This window comes from Hemitrygon akajei, chromosome 25 (genome assembly GCF_048418815.1).
Source record: "Hemitrygon akajei chromosome 25, sHemAka1.3, whole genome shotgun sequence".
In the NCBI taxonomy this organism is placed as follows: domain Eukaryota; kingdom Metazoa; phylum Chordata; class Chondrichthyes; order Myliobatiformes; family Dasyatidae; genus Hemitrygon; species Hemitrygon akajei.
The window spans coordinates 44,824,975-44,844,041 of NC_133148.1; the positions used below are offsets into that span (position 1 = coordinate 44,824,975).

Below are 19,067 nucleotides of genomic sequence, written 5' to 3' on the forward strand. Positions count from 1 at the left end.
GGATGAGGTACAGAAGCCTGAAGGCACACACTCAGAGATTCAGGAACAGCTTCTGCCCCTCTGCCATCCGATTCCTAAATGGACATTGAAACTGTGGACACTACCTCACCTTTTTAATATATATCACTTCTGTTTTTTTGCACGATTTTAAATCAATTCAATGTACATATACTGTAATTGATTTACTTTTTTTCTTCTTCTAGATTATGTATTGCATTGAACTGCTGCTGCTAAGCTAACAAATTTCACATCACATGCTGGTGATAATAAACCTGATTCTGACCCTCTGCATGAAAAGGTTGCCCCTCAGTTGTCTCTCACTTGAACCCATGCCTCCTAGTTTTGGACTCCCCTACACTACAGGGCTTCCCCTTTCTCCTACAGTGCAAGGAATAAAAACCTACCTGGGCAAACCTCCCCCTTTAACTCAGGCAAGATCCTCGTAAATCTTTTCCCAAGTCAGTTAAGTCACTTTTTATTGTCATTTCGACCATAACCGCTGGTACAGTACACAGTAAAAATGAGAGAACGTTTTTCAGGACTATGGTGTTACATGACACAGTACAAAAACTACACTGAATTACGTTAAAAAAAACTAGACTACAGACCTACCCAGGACTACATAAAGTGCACAAAACAGTGCAGGCATTACAATAAATAATAAACAGGACAGTAGGGCAGTCAGGTGTCAGTCCAGGCTCTGGGTATTGAGGAGTCTGATAGTTTGGGGGAAGAAACTGTTACACAGTCTGGTCGTGAGAGCCCGAATGTTTCGGTGCCTTTTCCCAGAAGGCAGGAGGGAGAAGAGTTTGTATGAGGGGTGCGTGGGGTCCTTCATAATGCTGTTTCCTTTGCGGATGCAGCGTGTAGTGTAAATGTCTGTAATGGCGGGAAGAGAGACCCCGATGATCTTCTCAGCTGACCTCACTATCCTCTGCAGGGTCTTGTGATCCGAGATGGTGCAATTTCTGAACCAGGCAGTGATACAGCTGCTCAGGATGCTCTCAATACAACCCCTGTAGAATGTGATGAGGATGGGGGGTGGGAGATGGACTTTCCTCAGCCTTTGCAGAAAGTAGAGACGCTGCTGGACTTTCTTTGCTATGGAGCTGGTGTTGAGGGACCAGGTGAGATTCTCCGCCAGGTGAACACCAAGAAATTTGGTGCTCTTAACTATCTCTACCAAGGAGCCGTCAATGTTCAGCGGGGAGTGGTCGCACCGTGCTTTCCTGAAGTCAACAACAATCTAGCTTAACCTCACCTTCCCTGTAGCAGGGTGACCAAACTGCACATAGTACTTAAAGTGCAGCCTCACCAATGGCTTATTGAATTTTTTTTCCAGTTAATTTTCAGTGTCTTATACGTGAATTAATATCTCCACCTCACTGATGATTAACACTGGCACACCTCATGGGTGTGTGCTTAACCCACTGCTCTACTCTCCCTACACCCATGACTGTGTGGCCAGGCACAGCTCAAATGTCATCTATAAATTTCCTGACGATACAACCATCATTGGCAGAATCTCATCTGGTGACGAGAGGGCATATTGTTGCGAGATGTACCAGCTAGTTGAGTGTTGTCGCAGCAACAACTTGGCACTCAACGTCAGTAAGACCAAGGAGCTGATTGTGGACTTCAGGAAGGGTAAGATGAGGGAACACACACCAGACCACTTTGAGGGATCAGAAATGGAGTGAGTGAGCAACTTCAAGTTCCTAGGTGTCGATATCTCTGAGAAACTAACCCAGTTCCAATGTATCGATGCAGCTATAAAGAAGGCATGACAATGGCTATGTTTCATTAGGAGTTTGAGGAGACTTCACAAAGGATACTCGCAAATTTCTGCAGATGTAGCATGAAGAGTATTCTAACTGTCTGATGGGGGGTGGGGGGAGGGGGGTTACTGCACAGGACCAAAAGGAGCCACATAAAGTTGTAACATTAGTCAGCTCCATCATGGGCACTAATCGCCGTAGTATCCAGGACATCTTTGAGGAGCGATGCCTTAAAAAGGTGGCATCCATCACCCCCAACATCCAGGTCACACCTTGTTCTCATCGTTACCGTCAGGAGGGAGGTACAGGAGACTGAAGGCGCACACTCATAGATTCAGAAACAGCTTCTTCTCCTCTGCCATAGATTTCTGAATGGACATTGAACCCGTGAACACTACCTCACTACTTTATCATTTCTACTTTGTTTGCACTAATTTAACTATTTAATATATACTTACTGTAGTGTAATTCAGTTCTTTTCTCTATTATCAAGTATTGCACTGTACTGCTGCTGCAAAGTTAACAAATTTCACGACACGTGCCGATGATAATAGAGCTGATTCTGAATATTTATTGGTTTGTGGCAGCAGTACAGCACAAAGGCATAACATTTAACAATGGATACCAAAGCAAATGGGTCATGGAAATGAAATGGAACAACGTGGTTAGTGTTCATTGACCATTCAGAAATCTGAGAGGGGGGGAGGAGGGAGGGAGAGAGGGGGGGAGCAAGAGTGTGTGTGTGTGTGTGTGAGAGAGAGAGAGAGAGAGAGAGTGAGTGAGTGAGTGTGTGTTACCTGGATTCTCTGTTTCAGGAGGTAGTCACACCCATTAGATTAGCTGCCTCAAATTCGGTCCGTGGTCAGGGACAGGAGGGTGTGACTGTGAGTGAGGCGGGTAGTGGGATCCAAGAGACAGTGCTGGAGGAGCCTCAGCCCTTGAGCTTGTCCAACAGGTCCAAGATTCCTGCTCCCTGTGTGGATGAGAGTGAGGGCTGTAGGAAAGATGAACCTAACTGTGGCACAGAGTCGACTGTACTTCCTTAGAAGGTTGGCATCATTCAATGTCTGCAGTGAGATGCTGAAGATGTTCTATAGGTCAGTTGTTGAGAGCGCCCTCTTCTTTGTGGTGGCGTGTTGGGGAGGAAGCATTAAGAAGAGGGACGCCTCACGTCTTAATAAGCTGATAAGGAAGGCGGGCTCTGTCGTGGGCAAAGTACTGGAGAGTTTAACATCGATAGCTGAGCGAAGGGCGCTGAGTAGGCTACGGTCAATTATGGAAAACCCTGAACATCCTCTACATAGCACCATCCAGAGACAGAGAAGCAGTTTCAGCGACAGGTTACTGTCGATGCAATGCTCCTCAGACAGGATGAAGAGGTCAATACTCCCCAATGCCATTAGGCTTTACAATTCAACTGCCAGGACTTAAGAACTTTTTTTTTAAAGCTATTATTAATGCTTTTTGAGTTAGTGATTTAGATGCATATCATATTATTACTGAGTTAAGTATTGTATGTAATGAGTTTTTGCTACAACAAGTGTATGGGACATTGGAAAAAATGTTGAATTTCCCTATGGGGATGAATAAAGTATCTATCTATCTATCTATCTATCTACCGTAGTTCAGGAAGCCATTCAAGAGGCGGGAAAGAAGAGAAATGTGGTGGTGTCTGGGGATAGTACAGTCAGGGGAATAGACAGAGTTCTCTGTCACGAGGATAGAGCATCCCGAAGGCTGTGTTGCCTGCCTGGTGCCTGGGTTCAGGATATTTTATCTGACCTGCAGAGAAGACACCAACAACATAGATAGAACAAGGAAAGAGGTTCTGCTGAGGGAATTTGAGCAGCTAGGGACTAAAGAGCAGAACCAAAAAGGTTGTATTCTCTGGATTACTAGCTGAACCACGTGCAAATTGTCAAGAAGATTAGAGTTAAATGCATGGCTCAAGGATTGGTGTGGGAGAAGTAGGTTTGAATTCATGGGAAACTGGCTCCAGTATTGGGATAGGAGGAAGTTGTACCAATAGGATGGGCTCCATCTGAACCATGATGGGACCTGGATCCTAGTGAGTCGCATAACTAGGGCTGTGGATAGGGCTTTAAACTAAATAGTAAGGGGGTGGGTTCTACAGATGGGAGAAACATGGATAAAGGAAAAAGAAAAGTGTGGATAAAGATAAAGAAAAATCAAAAGATAAAAAAGAGAAAAGTAAGAGTGGAGTGAAGAAAAGTCAAGTGCAAAAGAGTAGAAGATTACAAGATTTTAAAAGCACAATGAGTATAAGGGCACTTTATTTGAATACCCGTAGTATTCTAAACAATGTCAGTGAACTTGTGGCACAAATCAGTACAAAGGGGTATGATTTAGTGGCCATTACAGAAACGTGGTTGCAGGGTGGAGAGCATTGGGAATTAAATAGCCAAGGATGTCAGGTAATACAGAGGGATAGGCGGGAAGGTCAGGGAGATGGGGTGGCGCTCTGAATTAAAGATGAGATCAGGGCGATAGTGAGAGACGACGTAAGATCTAAGGAGCAGATAGCTGAATCTGTCTGGATAGAGATAAGGAATAGAAAAGGGGAAAAAATCACTGGTGGGAGTTGTCTATCGGCCACTGAGTAGTAACATTACAGTGGCACAGGCAATAAACAGAGAAATATCTGAGGCATGTAAGAATGGAACAGCAGTTATCATGGGAGAGTTGCACATAGGTTGGGTGAATCAAGTTGGTTGAGGCAGTCTTGAGGAGGACTTCACAGAATGCATCCATGATGGCTTTCTTGAACAGTTACTGAACCTACAAGGTAACATGCTATCTTAGATCTGGTCCTGTGCAATGAGACAGGTAAAATTGGTGATCTTGCAGTTGGGAATCCTCTTGGAAAGGTTGGTCACAGTATGATTGAATTTCTCATACAAATGGAGGGTGCAATACTTCAATCTAAAGCCAGTATATTATGCCTAAACGATGGAAACTACAAAGGAGAATTTGGCGAGTGTAGACTGGGAACACGGGCTACATGGTGGGACAGTTGAGGAACAGTGGAAGACTTTTGAAGAGATTTTTCACGGTGCACAACAAAAGTATATTCCAGTTAAATGCAAGGACAGTAAGGGTGGGGAGAGCCAGCCTTGGATTACTAATTAAATAAAAGAAGGCATCAAACTAAAAGCTCATTCATACAAAGTCACCAAAAGTGGTGGGAAACTGGGAGATTGGTAAATCTTTAAAAAGCAACAAAGAGCTACTTCCTTCCTTGCACACCCTTAACTCCAGTTGGAGTCGTCGGGATGCTGTCACGACAAACTTTGCACCAGTCTGTTCCATCTGTCCCGGTTGTGTGCCAGAGCCTGGGACACCACAAATGTTTTCCCTGTCCATTCTTTAATGTTGTCCGTCCATCTTTTCCTCTGTCTGCCCTCTCCTTCTTTTCCCCTCCACAGTTCCTTGTAGGATGGTCTTTGCAAGGCCACTGGATCTTGTTACGTGGCCGTACCATCTCAGCTTTCTTTTCTTCACCGTTGTGAGAAGGTCTTCATGGGGGCCAATGTGGTGCCGGATGGTCTTGCGGACCTGCTCGTTTGTGATGTGGTCCAAGGTTGAGATGCCCAAGATGTTGCGCTAGTATCTCATTTCCAATGCCTGTATCTTCCTCTGTAGCTCTGCTGTGAGGGTCCATGTCTCCCCTGCGTACAGGAAGATGGAGAATACCAATGCGTGCAGGAGTCTGATCTTGTACTTCATGGTGATGTTGCTGTCCCTCCATATTGTCTTGAGTTTGGATAGTGCAGTCATTGTTTGTGTGCTTTTTGCCAGGACTTCTGGTCTCGATCCTTCGTCACTGATGATTGCCCCCACGTATTTGAACTGCTGCACTGTTCAAGTTTCTGACCATGGACTGAGATGTCCGTTGTGATGGCACCAATGGCATTTGCCATGAGCTTGGTTTTCTTGGCACTTATTTCCATTCCAAATTTTGTGGAGGCTCTGTCAAGATGGCTGACCAGTTCATCCTCTTTTCCTTCAAGTCCATCAATGTCGTCAGCAAATCTTAGGTTTGCGATGCTCCTCCCTCCGACGCTGACTGCGCCCACATGATCTTCAAGGGCAACACTCATGATCCGTTCCAGGAAGACGTTGAAGAGAGTGGGGGAGAGGAGGCAGCCCTGCTGGACTCCTAAAGAGGTATGGAACTACTCCCCGATGGTGCCCTGAGCGAGCACTACACTGGTTGCCTTGGCATAAAACTGATGGATTATTTTATGCTAAGGCAACCAGTGCAGAAAGAGCTACTAGGTGAGCAATAAAGAAAGGGAAGCTAAATTATGAAAATAAACTAGCACAAAATATAAAGATGGATAGTAGAAGTTTTTATAATTATATAAAACCAGAAAGGGTGGCTAAAGTGAATGTAGGTCCCTTGGAGGATGAGAAGGGGGAATTGATATCGGGTAATGAGGAAACAGCCGAGGTTTGAATGACTGTTTTGTGCCGATCTTCACGGTGGAAGACGTATCTAACGTGTCAAAGAGAGATGTTGTGGATGCGATGGGAGGTAAGGACCTTGATACTATAGCTATCACTAATGAGGCAAACTTGTGGGCCTGAAGATAGATAAGCCCCTGGTCCTGACGGAATTCATCCCAGGGTACTGAAAGAAATAGCAGAAGTTACAGTAGAGGCTTTGGTGATGATTTACCAAAATTCTCTGGACATTGGGCAGGTCCAGCAGAATGAAAGATGGCGAATGTCATGCCACTGTTCAAAAAAGGAGGTAGGCAAAAGGCAGGTGACTGTAGGCCAGTTAGTTTAGCCTCTGTAGCTGGGAAAAGCTTGAAGCTATCATTAAGCAGAATTAGCGAGGCATCTGGAAAGAAATGGATCCATCAGGCAGACACAGCATGGATTCAGCAAAGGCAGGTCCTGTTTGACAAACTTACTGGAGTTCTTTGAGGATATAACGAGCACAGGGAACAAGTGGATGTTACTTACTTGGATTTCCAGAAGGCATTCAAGAAGACATAAAAGACTTATCCATAAGGACGCATAGAGTTGGTGGCTATGTATTAGCATGGATAGAGAATTGGTTAACTAATAGAAAGCAGAGAATTGGGATGCGTGGGCGTTACTCTGATTGTCAATCAGTGGTGAGCGGTGTATTGCAGGTGTCGGTGCTGGGCCCACAACTGTACACGATATACATTTACGATCTGCAAAAGGGGACCAAATGTAGTGTATCTAAGTTTGCTGATGATACTAAATTGAGTGGAAAAGCAAATTGTACAGAAAATACGGGGAGTCTGTAGAGAGATATAGACAGGTTAAGTGAATGGGCAAGGGTCCGTTAGATGGAATACAATGTTGGTAAATGTGAGGTCATCCATTTTGGAAGGAAAAATTAAAGAACAGATTATCATTTAAGTGGTAAAATAATTGCAGCATGCTGCTGTGCAGAAGGACTTGGGAGTGCTTGTGCATGAATCACAAAAGATTAGTTTGCAGGTGCAGCAGGCTATCAAGAAGGCAAAGGGAATGTTGGCCTTCATTGTTAGAGGGATTCAATTTAAAAGCAGGTAGGTTATGCTGCAACTGTACAGGGTACTGGTGAGGCCACACCTGGAGTACTGCATGCAGTTCTGGTCTCCTCACTTAAGGAAGGATATACTGGCTTTGGAGGTTGATTCCAGAGATGAGGGGGTTAGACTATGAGGAAAGATTGAGTCGCCTGGGACTGTACTTGCTGGAATTCAGAAGAATAAGAGATCTTATAGACACATATAAAATGATAAAAGGGATAGATAAGATAAAGGCAGGAAAGTTGTTTCCACTAGTAGGCAAAACCAGAACTAGGGGATATGGCCTTAAAATTTGGAGTAGATTTAGGACAGAGATGAGGAGAATCTGCTTTTCCCGGAGAGTGGTAAATCTGTGGAATTCTCTGCCCAATGAAGCAGTGGAGGCTGCCTCAGTAAATATATTTAAGACAAGGTTGGATAGATTTTTGCGTAGTAGGGGAATTAAGGGTTATGGGAGAAGGCAGGTAGGTGGAGATGAGTCCACGGCCAGATCAGCCATGATCTTATTGAATGGTGGAGCAGGCTCAATGGGCCAGATGGCCGACTCCTGTTCCTATTGCTTATGTTCCTTCAGCATTGTACATTGTGCTCTTGGTGTGATCTTTGCAGGACAAAGAGTAGCAATTGTACTGAATTTCCTTGATTTGGAAACAATTTCTCTTACTGTGGACTGATGAACACTCAGTCTTTAGAAATGCTTTCTAGCCTTTTCCAGCTTTAAACATCTCTACAATTCTTCTTCAAAGGTCCTCTGAAAGTTGTTTTGATCAAGGCATAAAGAGATGCTCTCATGACCAGACTACGTAACAGTTTCTCCCCTCAAGCTATCAGACTCCTCAATACCCAGAGCCTGGACTGACACCTTACTGCCTGTAAGTCTTGTTTATTATTTATTGTAATGCCTGCACTGTTTTGTGCACTTTATGCAGTCCTGGGTAGGTCTGTAGTCTGGTGTAGTTTTTTTGTGTTGTTTTTTATGTAGTTCAGTCTAGTTTTTGTACTGTGTCATGTAACACAGTTGTCTCATTTTTACTATGTACTATAGCAGCAGTTATGGTCAAAATGACAATAAAAGTGACTTGACTTGACTTGATCTTTCTTGTCAAGTGCAGGCTCTGTCAGTAACCTGACTTTGCGTCTCTTTTTTTTAAACAGCAGGGCACCTCTACAACCCACTCCTCCAATCTCAACTCATTGATTGGAACACCTCACTCGGAGGCTCACATACTTTTTCAAAGCTAGACCGTGAATGTTTAAGTGGTGCACTCAGTAATGATAAGAAGTACAATTGTTTGTGTTATTAGTTTAAGCAGATTGTGTCTGTCTATTATTGTGACTTAGATGATCAGACCACATTTTATGAGTAATTAATGCAGAAAGCCGGGTAAGTAAACCTCCGGGATTATCAGTTCATTTAAAGGGAAAATTAGTGAGGTGTTTCAATCAATGGGATGACAATCAGTTGTGAGTGTGGGAACCCCTGCCCTATCTAAAGAACATAAACCTGAGTCTTCACTATCAAAGTCTGATCTTCACCATATAGACGTTTGGAAGTGTGCCATGCTTCAATCAAAGGAGATCCCTGAGGACCTCAGAAAAAAAGTTGTCGATGCTCACCAGGCTGGAAAAGGATTCAAAACGATTTCTAAGGAGTTTGGGCTCCTCCAATCCACAGTCAGGCAGATGTGTACAAATGGAGGAAATTCAACACCATTGTTACTCTCCTCAGGAGTGGTCAGCCAACAAAAATCACTTCAAGAGCAAGGTGTGTAATATTTTGGGAGGTCACAAGAAAACCCAGGGTAACATTTAAGGAGCTACAGGCCTCTCTTGCATTGGCTAATGTCAGTGTTCATCAGGCACACACAGAACAATATGGTGTGCACGACAGGGTTGCAAGGAGAAAACCACTACTCTCCAAGAAGAACATTGCTGCCCCTCTGAAGTTTGCTAAAGTCCACGTGGATAAGCCAGAAGGCTATTGGAAGAACGTTCTGTGGACGGATGAGTCAAAAATAGAACTTTTTGGCTTGTGGGAAGTGTTACGTTTGGTGAAAAGCAAGCACTGCATTCCAGCAGAAGAACCGCATTCCATCTGTGAAACATGGTGGTGGTAGTGTCATGGTTTGGGCCTGCTTTGCTGCCTCAGGACCAGGACGGCTTGCCATCATTGATGGAACTATGAATTCTGAATTGTGCATCTGTCCGTGAACTGAAGCTCAAGAGAACGTGGGTTATGCAGCAAGAAAACAACCTTAAACACACAAGTCAGTCTACCAAAGTTTGGTTAAAGCAGAAGAAATTCCACAATTTGGAATGGCCGAGTCAAAGTCCTGACCTTAATCCTATAGAAATGTTGTCGAAGGACCTGAAGCAAGCATGTCATGCAAGGAAGCCCACCAACATCCCAGAGTTGAAGCATTTTGTGAGGAGGAATGGCCTAAAATTCATCCAAGCCAATGTGCTGGACTGATCAACAGTTATCGGAAACGTTTGGTTGAAATCCTGGTGTGCCTTCAGGGGGCCGGATTTTCATGGCTCTGGAGGTGGGCTGATTGAAGGCTGGTGCTGCCGATTGCTGTGTTGCGGGAGAACAAGGAAATCAGAAACAGCGGGCCTGCTGCTAGCCGTGTGCCTGGAGGCAGAGAGCTCGGAAAAAGCGACGCGACAGACTTTTAACACCATAAATCAGAGTTGTTTTGTTAAGTCTCCCCTCTCGACGTGAAACTGGGACACCTCTTTTTTTCCCCCTTATGAGAGAGAGCCTGTGGTATGCTGAATTGTCGGTTGAACGAGTAGTCTTTGGGGTACTGCAAGTCTGTGTCTTTATTGATGCTTTGCCGCATGATTGAGTGCTTGGTGGGGTGCGCCGATGCCTTTATTTTGCTGAAGTGGGGGTTGGGGTCATTGCCTTGCTGTTGCTTGTTTGTGGGAGGGGCTTTGGGGTTTTAACATTTAACTGTCATTCATTCTTTGGGGCCCTCCTCTGTTTTCATGGATGTTTGTGAAGAAAAAGAATTTCAGGTTGTATACTGTATACATTTCTGTGACATTAAACATACCTATTGCTGAACAAGGGGGTCACACCAGTTACTGAAAGCAAAGGTTCACATACATTTTCTAACAAATACATGTAATATTGTATCATATTTCTCAATAAATAAATGAAAAAGTATGTTTTTTGTGCTATTTGTTTCATTGGGTTCTTTTTATCTAGTTTTAGGACTTGCGTGAAGATCTGTTCACATTTTAGGTCATTTATGCAGAAATAAAGAAAATTCTAAAGGGTTCATAAACTTTCTAGCACCACTGAAAATAAAGAGTAAAAGAAAGGCGATAGTGGATATCGGACAACTGGAAAATGATGCTGGGCATGTAGTAATGTGGGACAAAGAAATGGTGAATGAACTCAATAAGCACTTTGCATCAGTGTAAGACACTAACAGTACACCAGAAATTCAACAGTATCAGGGGGCAGAATTGAATATAGTTTGTCTTACTAAGGAGAAGATACTTGGAAATGAAACTCCACTCTTTGAGAGGTTAAAAAGCAGGAAGTTATAGACTAGTTAGCCTGACTCTAGTGGTGGTAACACGATGGAATCCATTATTAAGGATGAGGTTTTGGAGTATTTGGAGGTACATGATAAAATAGGCTAACATCAGCATGGTTTCCTTAAGGGGAAATCTTGCTTGGTAATGCTGTTGGAATTCTTTGAGGAAATAACATGCAGGATAGACAAAGGAGAGTCAGTGGATGTTGTTTACCTAGAGTTTTAGAATGCTTTTGACAAGATCAGGATCAGAATTAGATTTAATATCACAGCATATGTCATAAAATTTGTTAACTTTGCAGCAGCAGTACAATGCAATACATGATAAATATAGAAAAATTTATTACAGTGAGTATATATATGTAAAAGTTAAATTAAAAACTGAAATAATAAAAATGTGAGGTAGTGTTCATGGGTTCAATGTCCATTTAGAAATCATATGGCAGAGAGGACAAAGCTGTTCTTGAATCGCTGAGTGTGTGCCTTCAGGCTTCTGTATCTCCTTCCTAACAGTAACAATGAGAAGAGGGCATGTCCTGAGTGATGTGGGTCCTTAATATATGCCACCTTTCTGAGGCACCACTCCTTGAAGATGTCTTGGATGCTATGGAAGCTAGTACCCATGTTGGAGCCGACAAACAAGGCTACTTAACAAGATCAGAGCCCATGGTATTACAGGAAAGATACTGGCATGAATAGAAGATTGGTTGACTGGCAGGAGGCAAAGAATTGGAATAAAGGAGACCTTTCCTGGTTGGCTGCCGGTGACTAGTGGCGTTCCGCAGCAGTTGGTGTTGGAACAGCTTCTTTTCATGTTATATGTCAATGATTTGGAATCACAATCTCCTTAGAACGTAGAAAACTGAGATTTCTTAGCGGTATACAAAATTATGAGGGGGAGAGAAAGGGTAATTGCAAACAGGCTTTTCCCACGAAGGTTGGGTGGGACTACAACCACAGGCCAAGTGTTAAGGGTGAAAAGTTTACGGGGAACATGAGGGGAAACTTCTTAACTCAGAGGGTCGAGAGAGTGTGGAACAAGCTGCCAGCACAAAGGATGCATACAAGCTCGATTTCAACATGTAAGCAGAGTTTGAATGGGTACATGGGCTTGGATGGTAAGGGTATGGAGGGTTATGCTTCCGGTGCAGATTGATGGAAGTAGGCAATTTAAATTGTTCAGTATGGACCAGATGGGCCAAAGTGCCTGTTTCTGTGCTGTAATTCTCTATGACTCCATGGCAGAATCGATGCATTTGTGACCAAGTTTGCAGACAATACAAACTTGGTGAAGTGGAGTGGCAGGTAATGTTGAGGAAGCAGGGAGTCTGTAGAAAAACTTTGAAAGATTGGGAGAATGGGCAAAGAAGTGGCAAATGGAGAGAAGTGTATGGTCATGCACTTTGTAGAAGGAATAAAGGCGTAGACTATTTTCTAAACAGGAAGCAAGTTCAGAAATCAGAACTTGAGTCCTTGTTCAGGATTCCCTAAATGATTACTGCAGGTTGAGTTGGTAGTAAGGAAAGCAATTGGAGAGTCCAGAGGAGGATTCACGAGAATGATCTTGGGTATGAAATTAACGTATGAGGAGCGTTTGATAGCTCTGAGCTTGTACTTGCTGGAACTTAAAAGAACAAGGGAGAATTTCATTGAAAACTATAGAATATTAAAAGGCCTACATGAAAAGTGTATTTCTTGTGGGGGAGCCTAAGAACAGAGGGCTTAGCCTCAGGATACAAGGACGTCCTTTATGATAAAGATGGAGGAATTTCTTTATCTGGAGGGTGGTGAATCTGAGTAATTCATTGGCTGTGGAGGCCAAGTCATTGGATATACTTAGAGTTTCATATGTTCTTAATAAGTAAGGGTGTCAAAGGTTACAGACAGAAGGCAGAAGAATGGGTTGAGAGGGATAATAAATCAGTCATTATGAAATGGTGGAGCAGACTCAATGGGTCGAATTGCCTAATTACATTCCTATGTCATATGTCTTATGGACTGTAAGGATTTGCATAAATGGGGCCTGATTCCCATGAGGCCGCATCTGACACCTTTCCCTACGGTCCTGTTTATTATTTATTGTAATGCCTGCACTGTTTTTGTGCACTTTACGCAGTCCTGTGTAGGTCTGTAGTCTAGTGTAGCTTCCTCTGTGTTTTTTTTTTAATGTAGTTCAGTCTAGTTTTTGTACTGTGTCATGTAAACACCATGGTCCTGAAAAACGTTGTCTCATTTTTACTGTGAAAAACGTTGTCTCATTTTTACCAGTAGTTATGGTCGAAATGACAATAAAAAGTGACTTGACTTGACTTGATTAGGGATAGTCAACATTGCTTTGTATGTGGTAGGTTGTGTCTAACCAATCTTATGGAGTCTTTATGATGAGATTAGCAGGAAAGTTGATGAAAGAAAGGCAGTGGATGTTGTCTACATGGACTTCAGCAAGGTCTTTGACAATGTCCTCATGTGAGGTTGGTAAAGGAAGTTCAGGAAGTTCAGGCACCTGGCATTCAGGACAAGGTAATAAATTGGATTCGACATTGACTTAGTGGGAGAATCCAGAGAGTGGTTGTAGATTGTGGTTGCCACTCTAACTCGAAGCCTGTGACCAGTGGAGTGATATATATATATATATATATATATATATACATATATATATATATAATCTGACAAGTAGCGGAAGCCACATCACCAATCCATGTGGATTTCCATTGGTTATGGTTCTCCAGCCAGGATGGAAAACTTTCCATCATCATTCTCTGTCTTCTATGGGCAAACCAATACTGAATCCAACCTTTCAAGTTACTGTGGAATGCATGCATCTCAATCTTCTGTATCAGCCTAAAATGAGGGTCTTGTCAAATGCCTTACTGAAGTCCATGTAGAAAACATCCCTGGCGTGATCCTCATCCAACCATATCTGTCATCTCCTCAAAAAGGACAATTAAATGGTGAAATCAACCCTGCATCCACCTCTTGTGCTGGCAGCTCGTTCTACACTTATCACCCTCTGAGTGAAGTTCCCCCTCATGTTCCCCTACTGCTATCATGTAAGACCTGCTCTACTTGGTCCTCCCAAAGTGCAACACCTTACACCTGTCTGCATTAAATTTCATCTGCCATTTGCAGTCCATTTTTCCAGCTGGTCCAGATCCCTCTACAAGCTTTGATAGTCTTCTATGCTGTCTGCTACACCCCCAATCTTGGTGTCATCTGAAAATTTGCTGATGTCGTTTTCCATATTATCATCCAGTACAGTACAGTAGATGACAAGTAACAGCAGACCCAGCACTGATCCCTGCGGCACACCACTAGTCACAGACCTCCAGTCACAGAGGCAACTATCTACAACTACTCTCTGCTTTCTTCCATGAAGCCAATATCCAATCCAATTTACTGCCTCATCTTGAATGCCAAGTGACTGAACCTTCTTGACCAACGTCCCTTACGGGACTTTGTCAAAGGAGTTACTGAAATCCATGCAGGTAACTTCTACTGTCTTGCCTTCAACTTCTTGAAAACCTCTAAAAGTTTGGTTAGATACGACCTACTATGCGCAAAGCCTTACTTACTATCCCTAGTCAGTCGCTGTCTATCCATATATACCTGGTCCCTTTGAATACCTCCAATAACTTACCCGCTACTGAGGTCAGGCTTACCGGCCTATAACTTCCTGTCTTATTCTTAGAGCCTTTCTTAAACAACAGAAGAACATTAGCTATTTTCCAATCCTCTGGCACCTCACCTGTGGCTAAAGGTGTTTCAAACATCTCTGCTTGGGCCCCTGCAATCCCTGCACTAGTCTCCCAGTGTCAATGTCAAACCCTGGGTATATATCCACCCTAATTTGACTCAAGACAGCAAACACCTCCTCTTTAATCTTTACAGGGCCCATGACCTTGCTTTTTATTGCCTCACATCTGTAGAGTCTATGTCTGCCTCCCAAGTAAATGCAAATGCCAAAAATCCATTTAAGGTCTCCCCCATCTCTTTCAGCTCCGTTCTGATCTTCCAGAGGACCAATTTTGATGTCAGGCTCATTCACTTGGTAATTTCCTGGTTTGTTCTTTCTTAAACAATGAATAACATTGGCTACTCTCCAGTCTTAAGAAAGCTCACCACAGCTGTACTCACTAGAGTCTAGAAGAGTGAGGGGTGATCTCATTGAAACCTACCGAATACTCAAAGGCCTGGATAGAGTGGATGTGCAGAGGATGTTTTCAATAGTGGGAGTGTCTAGGACCAGAGAACACAGCTGCAGAATAGGATCCCTGATAAAGGATCTTGTCCTGAAATGTTGACTGTACTCTTTTCCCTAGATGCTGCCTGGCCTGCTGAATTCCTCCAGAATTTTGTGTGTGTTGCTCAGAATAGGATCTTCCTTTAAGGCAGAGATGAGGAGGAATTTCTTTAGCCAGAGGGTGGCAAATTTGTGGAATTCATTGCCATAAGACGGCTGTGGAAGCCAAGTCATTGGATATATTTAAAGAAGAGCTTGGTGGGCTCTTGATGGAGATGCTGGAAATGCTGGGGGAACTCAGCAAATCAGACAACACTTGTGGACATAAACAGTCCTCATGTTTGGGCTGAGACCCTTTTAGTAAGGGCATAAAAGGTGGGAGGATGAGGTTGAGAGGGAAAATAAATCAGCCATGATTGAATGGAGTAGACTCGATTGGCTGAATGACCTCATTCATCTCTTATGTCTTATGCTCTTAAGAAGGACATAAAGACCTCTATCCAGGTCCTGGCATTCTCTTCTCTTTCCTCTCAAAAACTTGTAATAGATTCTCTCAGATTTCTACAGATTTACAATAGTTAGTACTTGGAGAGGCAGCTGCTCTGTTCTTGACCCGCTGAACCTGCAGAGAATGCTAAACATAGCCCAATCCATCAGGGGTTTGTTAATTCCTTTCGTCCAATCTGTGTTGCTTCAGGAAGACTCGTAAGGAAGTCTAGGGTCATGCCACATTGACCATTCCTGATTAATTTTTTTGACTAATGACATAGTCATTTTATTGTAGAGAGATTCATTGGAAGTTGGGAGTTTGGGGCTGTATTTAGTCTGTCTGAAGTTAATTGGCACTTTCCCCTTTGATACAGGGGGTGATTGTGGTTGGGTTTTGCCAAGAGCAAGTGATAACTATGGGAGATTTCAGGTTGTGCTGAATGGACAGTTACATTTGATCTGATTCTGTATTTCATTGAATTCAAGACTTTCTTCAGCAATTTGCTTTCCCCATTTGGTCACCTGTCCCGAATTCAAGGAAACGTGGGAATGAGAAAAAGGGGGAGGGAGAGAGGCAGACACACAGAGGCAAACATGGAGACACAGACACAGAAAACACAAATATACAGACGCAACACACAAGAGCCACACACAGAAGCACAGACCACACACACAAGCAGAGAGAGACATACACAGATTACCACTGACAAACATTCATACATGCAGACACAAACATACTGATACATAGACACAAATGTACAAAAACAGAGGAGACAAATACACATGACACAGGCCCTCAGGTTCGTGTATACACTCATAAATGTGCTCACATATAAAGGAGACTCAAACTCACACCAACAGATAAACAGACACACAACCATCGAGAGAATCCCAGACACATAACTATATATAAATGCACAGAGAGAGTGAAAGTGAAGGGCAAGGAAGAAGGTGAAGGGGGCAGAAGGAGCAGCTGGAAGGAGAGAGAGAGAGAGGTAGCAATCAGAGGGGGAGCAAGAGGGCAGAAGGGGAGGGAGCATGCAAAGGGGGAGAAGATGGGGAGGGGGGAGTCAGTGGGTGGAGGGCGTAGAGGGGAGATGGCAGGCGGAGGGGGGAGACAGAGAGGAAGGGGGAGGGAGAAGGCAGAGGAGCAAGTGGAGAGGGAGGGGAGGAAGTGGGAGATACAGGAATGAGGATACTACTCCATAGAATGTCCGTCATTGGAAAGAGACTCGTTAACCTTGTGGGTCCCATAATGCAACCAGGGCCAAATGCAACTTCTTTTCTTGGCTTTTATTTATTGGAACTCAAGAAAATTTTCACAACCACAAAAAATTTCATTCCACAAAGTTGGTCTTGAAACACTTCCTTGGCAGGAAAACAAATAAATCACCCCTTTTTAGCAGCAGGGGTAAAAAAAAAGACCAAGAATCTTTGGCAACTTGTTTTTTGGAACTGTTAAAAGTCTGTTCAAAACCTCCCCAAAAGGAGCATCAACCAATTTCCTTCATGCTTTCCATGTGAGGTCCAAATAGTCCCACTCCTTATGTTGGTCCACCAGAGTGGATTACTCAGTGACAATGTAGTGTTTTGGCTGCAGAGAAATACTGGGCTTGTTCATCCTCAGGTCAGTCCTAACAGCAGCAAACTGCAGAGAGATGTGGGGGGGTGGGGGGAGAGAGGGTGAACAAGGAGTTAGGTCTGTTGTAGTGCACACAGATGGAACACTCAGCACAAGATGTATCAGCTGCAGTTCTGCTCAGTCCGCGGGTGATAACCAGGTATGATGGGGGAAGACCAGACATCACCATCAGTCACCCAGGAACATTACTGTGGGAAGAGTGGTGAGGAGGGAGCAGTGAAGGAGCACCTTGCTGACAGAGAGGTAGTGAGGGAGCACCACACAATGGGATAGGTGCTGAGGAGGGAGTGCCGTGCTGAGGAGGGGCGGTGAGGTGGGAACGCGGTGCTGAGGAGGGAGTGCCGTGCTGAGGAGGGGCGGTGAGGAGGGGCGGTGAGGTGGGAATGCGGTGCTGAGGAGGGGCGGGTGAGGTGGGAATGCGGTGCTGAGGAGAGGCGGTGAGGTGGGAACGCGGTGCTGAGGAGGGGGTGCCGTGCTGAGGAGGGGCGGTGAGGTGTGAATGCGGTGCTGAGGGAGTGCCGTGCTGAGGAGGGGCGGTGAGATGGGAATGCGGTGCTGAGGGAGTGCCATGCTGAGGAGGGGCGGTGAGATGGGAATGCGGTGCTGAGGGGCGGTGAGGTGGGAATGCGGTGCTGAGGAGGGGCGGTGAGTTGGGAACGCGGTGCTGAGGAGGGGCGGTGAGGTGGGAATGCGGTGCTGAGGAGGGGAGGAGGGGTGGTGAGGTGGGAATGCGGTGCTGAGGAGGGGCGGTGAGGTGGGAATGCGGTGCTGAGGAGGGGCGGTGAGGTGGGAACGCGGTGCTGAGGAGGGGAGGAGGGGTGGTGAGGTGGGAATGCGGTGCTGAGGAGGGAGTGCCGTGCTGAGGAGGGGCGGTGAGGTGGGAACACGGTGCTGAGGAGGGGCGGTGAGGTGGGAATGCGGTGCTGAGGAGGGGCGGTGAGGTGGGAACGCGGTGCTGAGGAGGGGCGGTGAGGTGGGAATGCGGTGCTGAGGAGGGAGTGCCGTGCTGAGGAGGGGCGGTGAGGTGGGAATGCGGTACTGAGGGAGTGCCGTGCTGAGGAGGGGCGGTGAGGTGGGAATGCGGTGCTGAGGAGGGGCGGTGAGGTGGGAACGCGGTGCTGAGGAGGGGCGGTGAGGTGGGAAAGCGGTGCTGAGGAGGGGCGGTGAGGTGGGAATGCGGTGCTGAGGGAGTGCCGTGCTGAGGAGGGGCGGTGAGGTGGGAATGCGGTGCTGAGGAGGGGCGGTGAGGTGGGAACGCGGTGCTGAGGAGGGGCGGTGAGGTGGGAATGCGGTGCTGAGGAGGGAGTGCCGTGCTGAGGAGGGGCGGTGAGGTGGGAACGCGGTGCCGAGGAGGGAGTGCCGTGCTGAGGAGGGGCGGTGAGGTGGGAACGCGGTGCTGAGGAGGGGCGGTGAGGTGGGAACGCGGTGCTGAGGAGGGGCGGTGAGGTGGGAATGCGGTGCTGAGGAGGGGCGGTGAGGTGGGAACGCGGTGCTGAGGAGGGACGGTGAGGTGGGAATGCGGTGCTGAGGAGGGGCGGTGAGGTGGGAATGTGGTGCTGAGGAGGGAGTGCCGTGCTGAGGAGGGACGGTGAGGTGGGAACGCGGTGCTGAGGAGGGACGGTGAGGTGGGAATGCGGTGCTGAGGAGGGGTGGTGAGGTGGGAACGCGGTGCTGAGGAGGGACGGTGAGGTGGGAACGCGGTGCTGAGGAGGGAGTGCCGTGCTGAGGAGGGGCGGTGAGGTAGAAATGCGGTGCTGAGGAGGGGCGGTGAGGTGGGAATGCGGT

At 45.6% G+C, this 19,067-nt stretch overlaps 1 protein-coding gene across 2 annotated transcripts in view; it reads right to left on the reverse strand.

The window, feature by feature from the left end:
- Window positions 1-16,918: 16,918 nt before the first annotated feature.
- The window catches only part of ipo4 (importin 4), a 107,261-nt gene continuing 105,112 nt past the window's right edge, over window positions 16,919-19,067 (reverse strand). For both annotated transcript variants that reach the window (XM_073029440.1, XM_073029441.1), the window contains one exon: window positions 16,919-17,288. The gene's annotated coding sequence lies outside the window, so the exon portion shown is untranslated. The remainder of the gene's footprint in view (window positions 17,289-19,067) is intronic.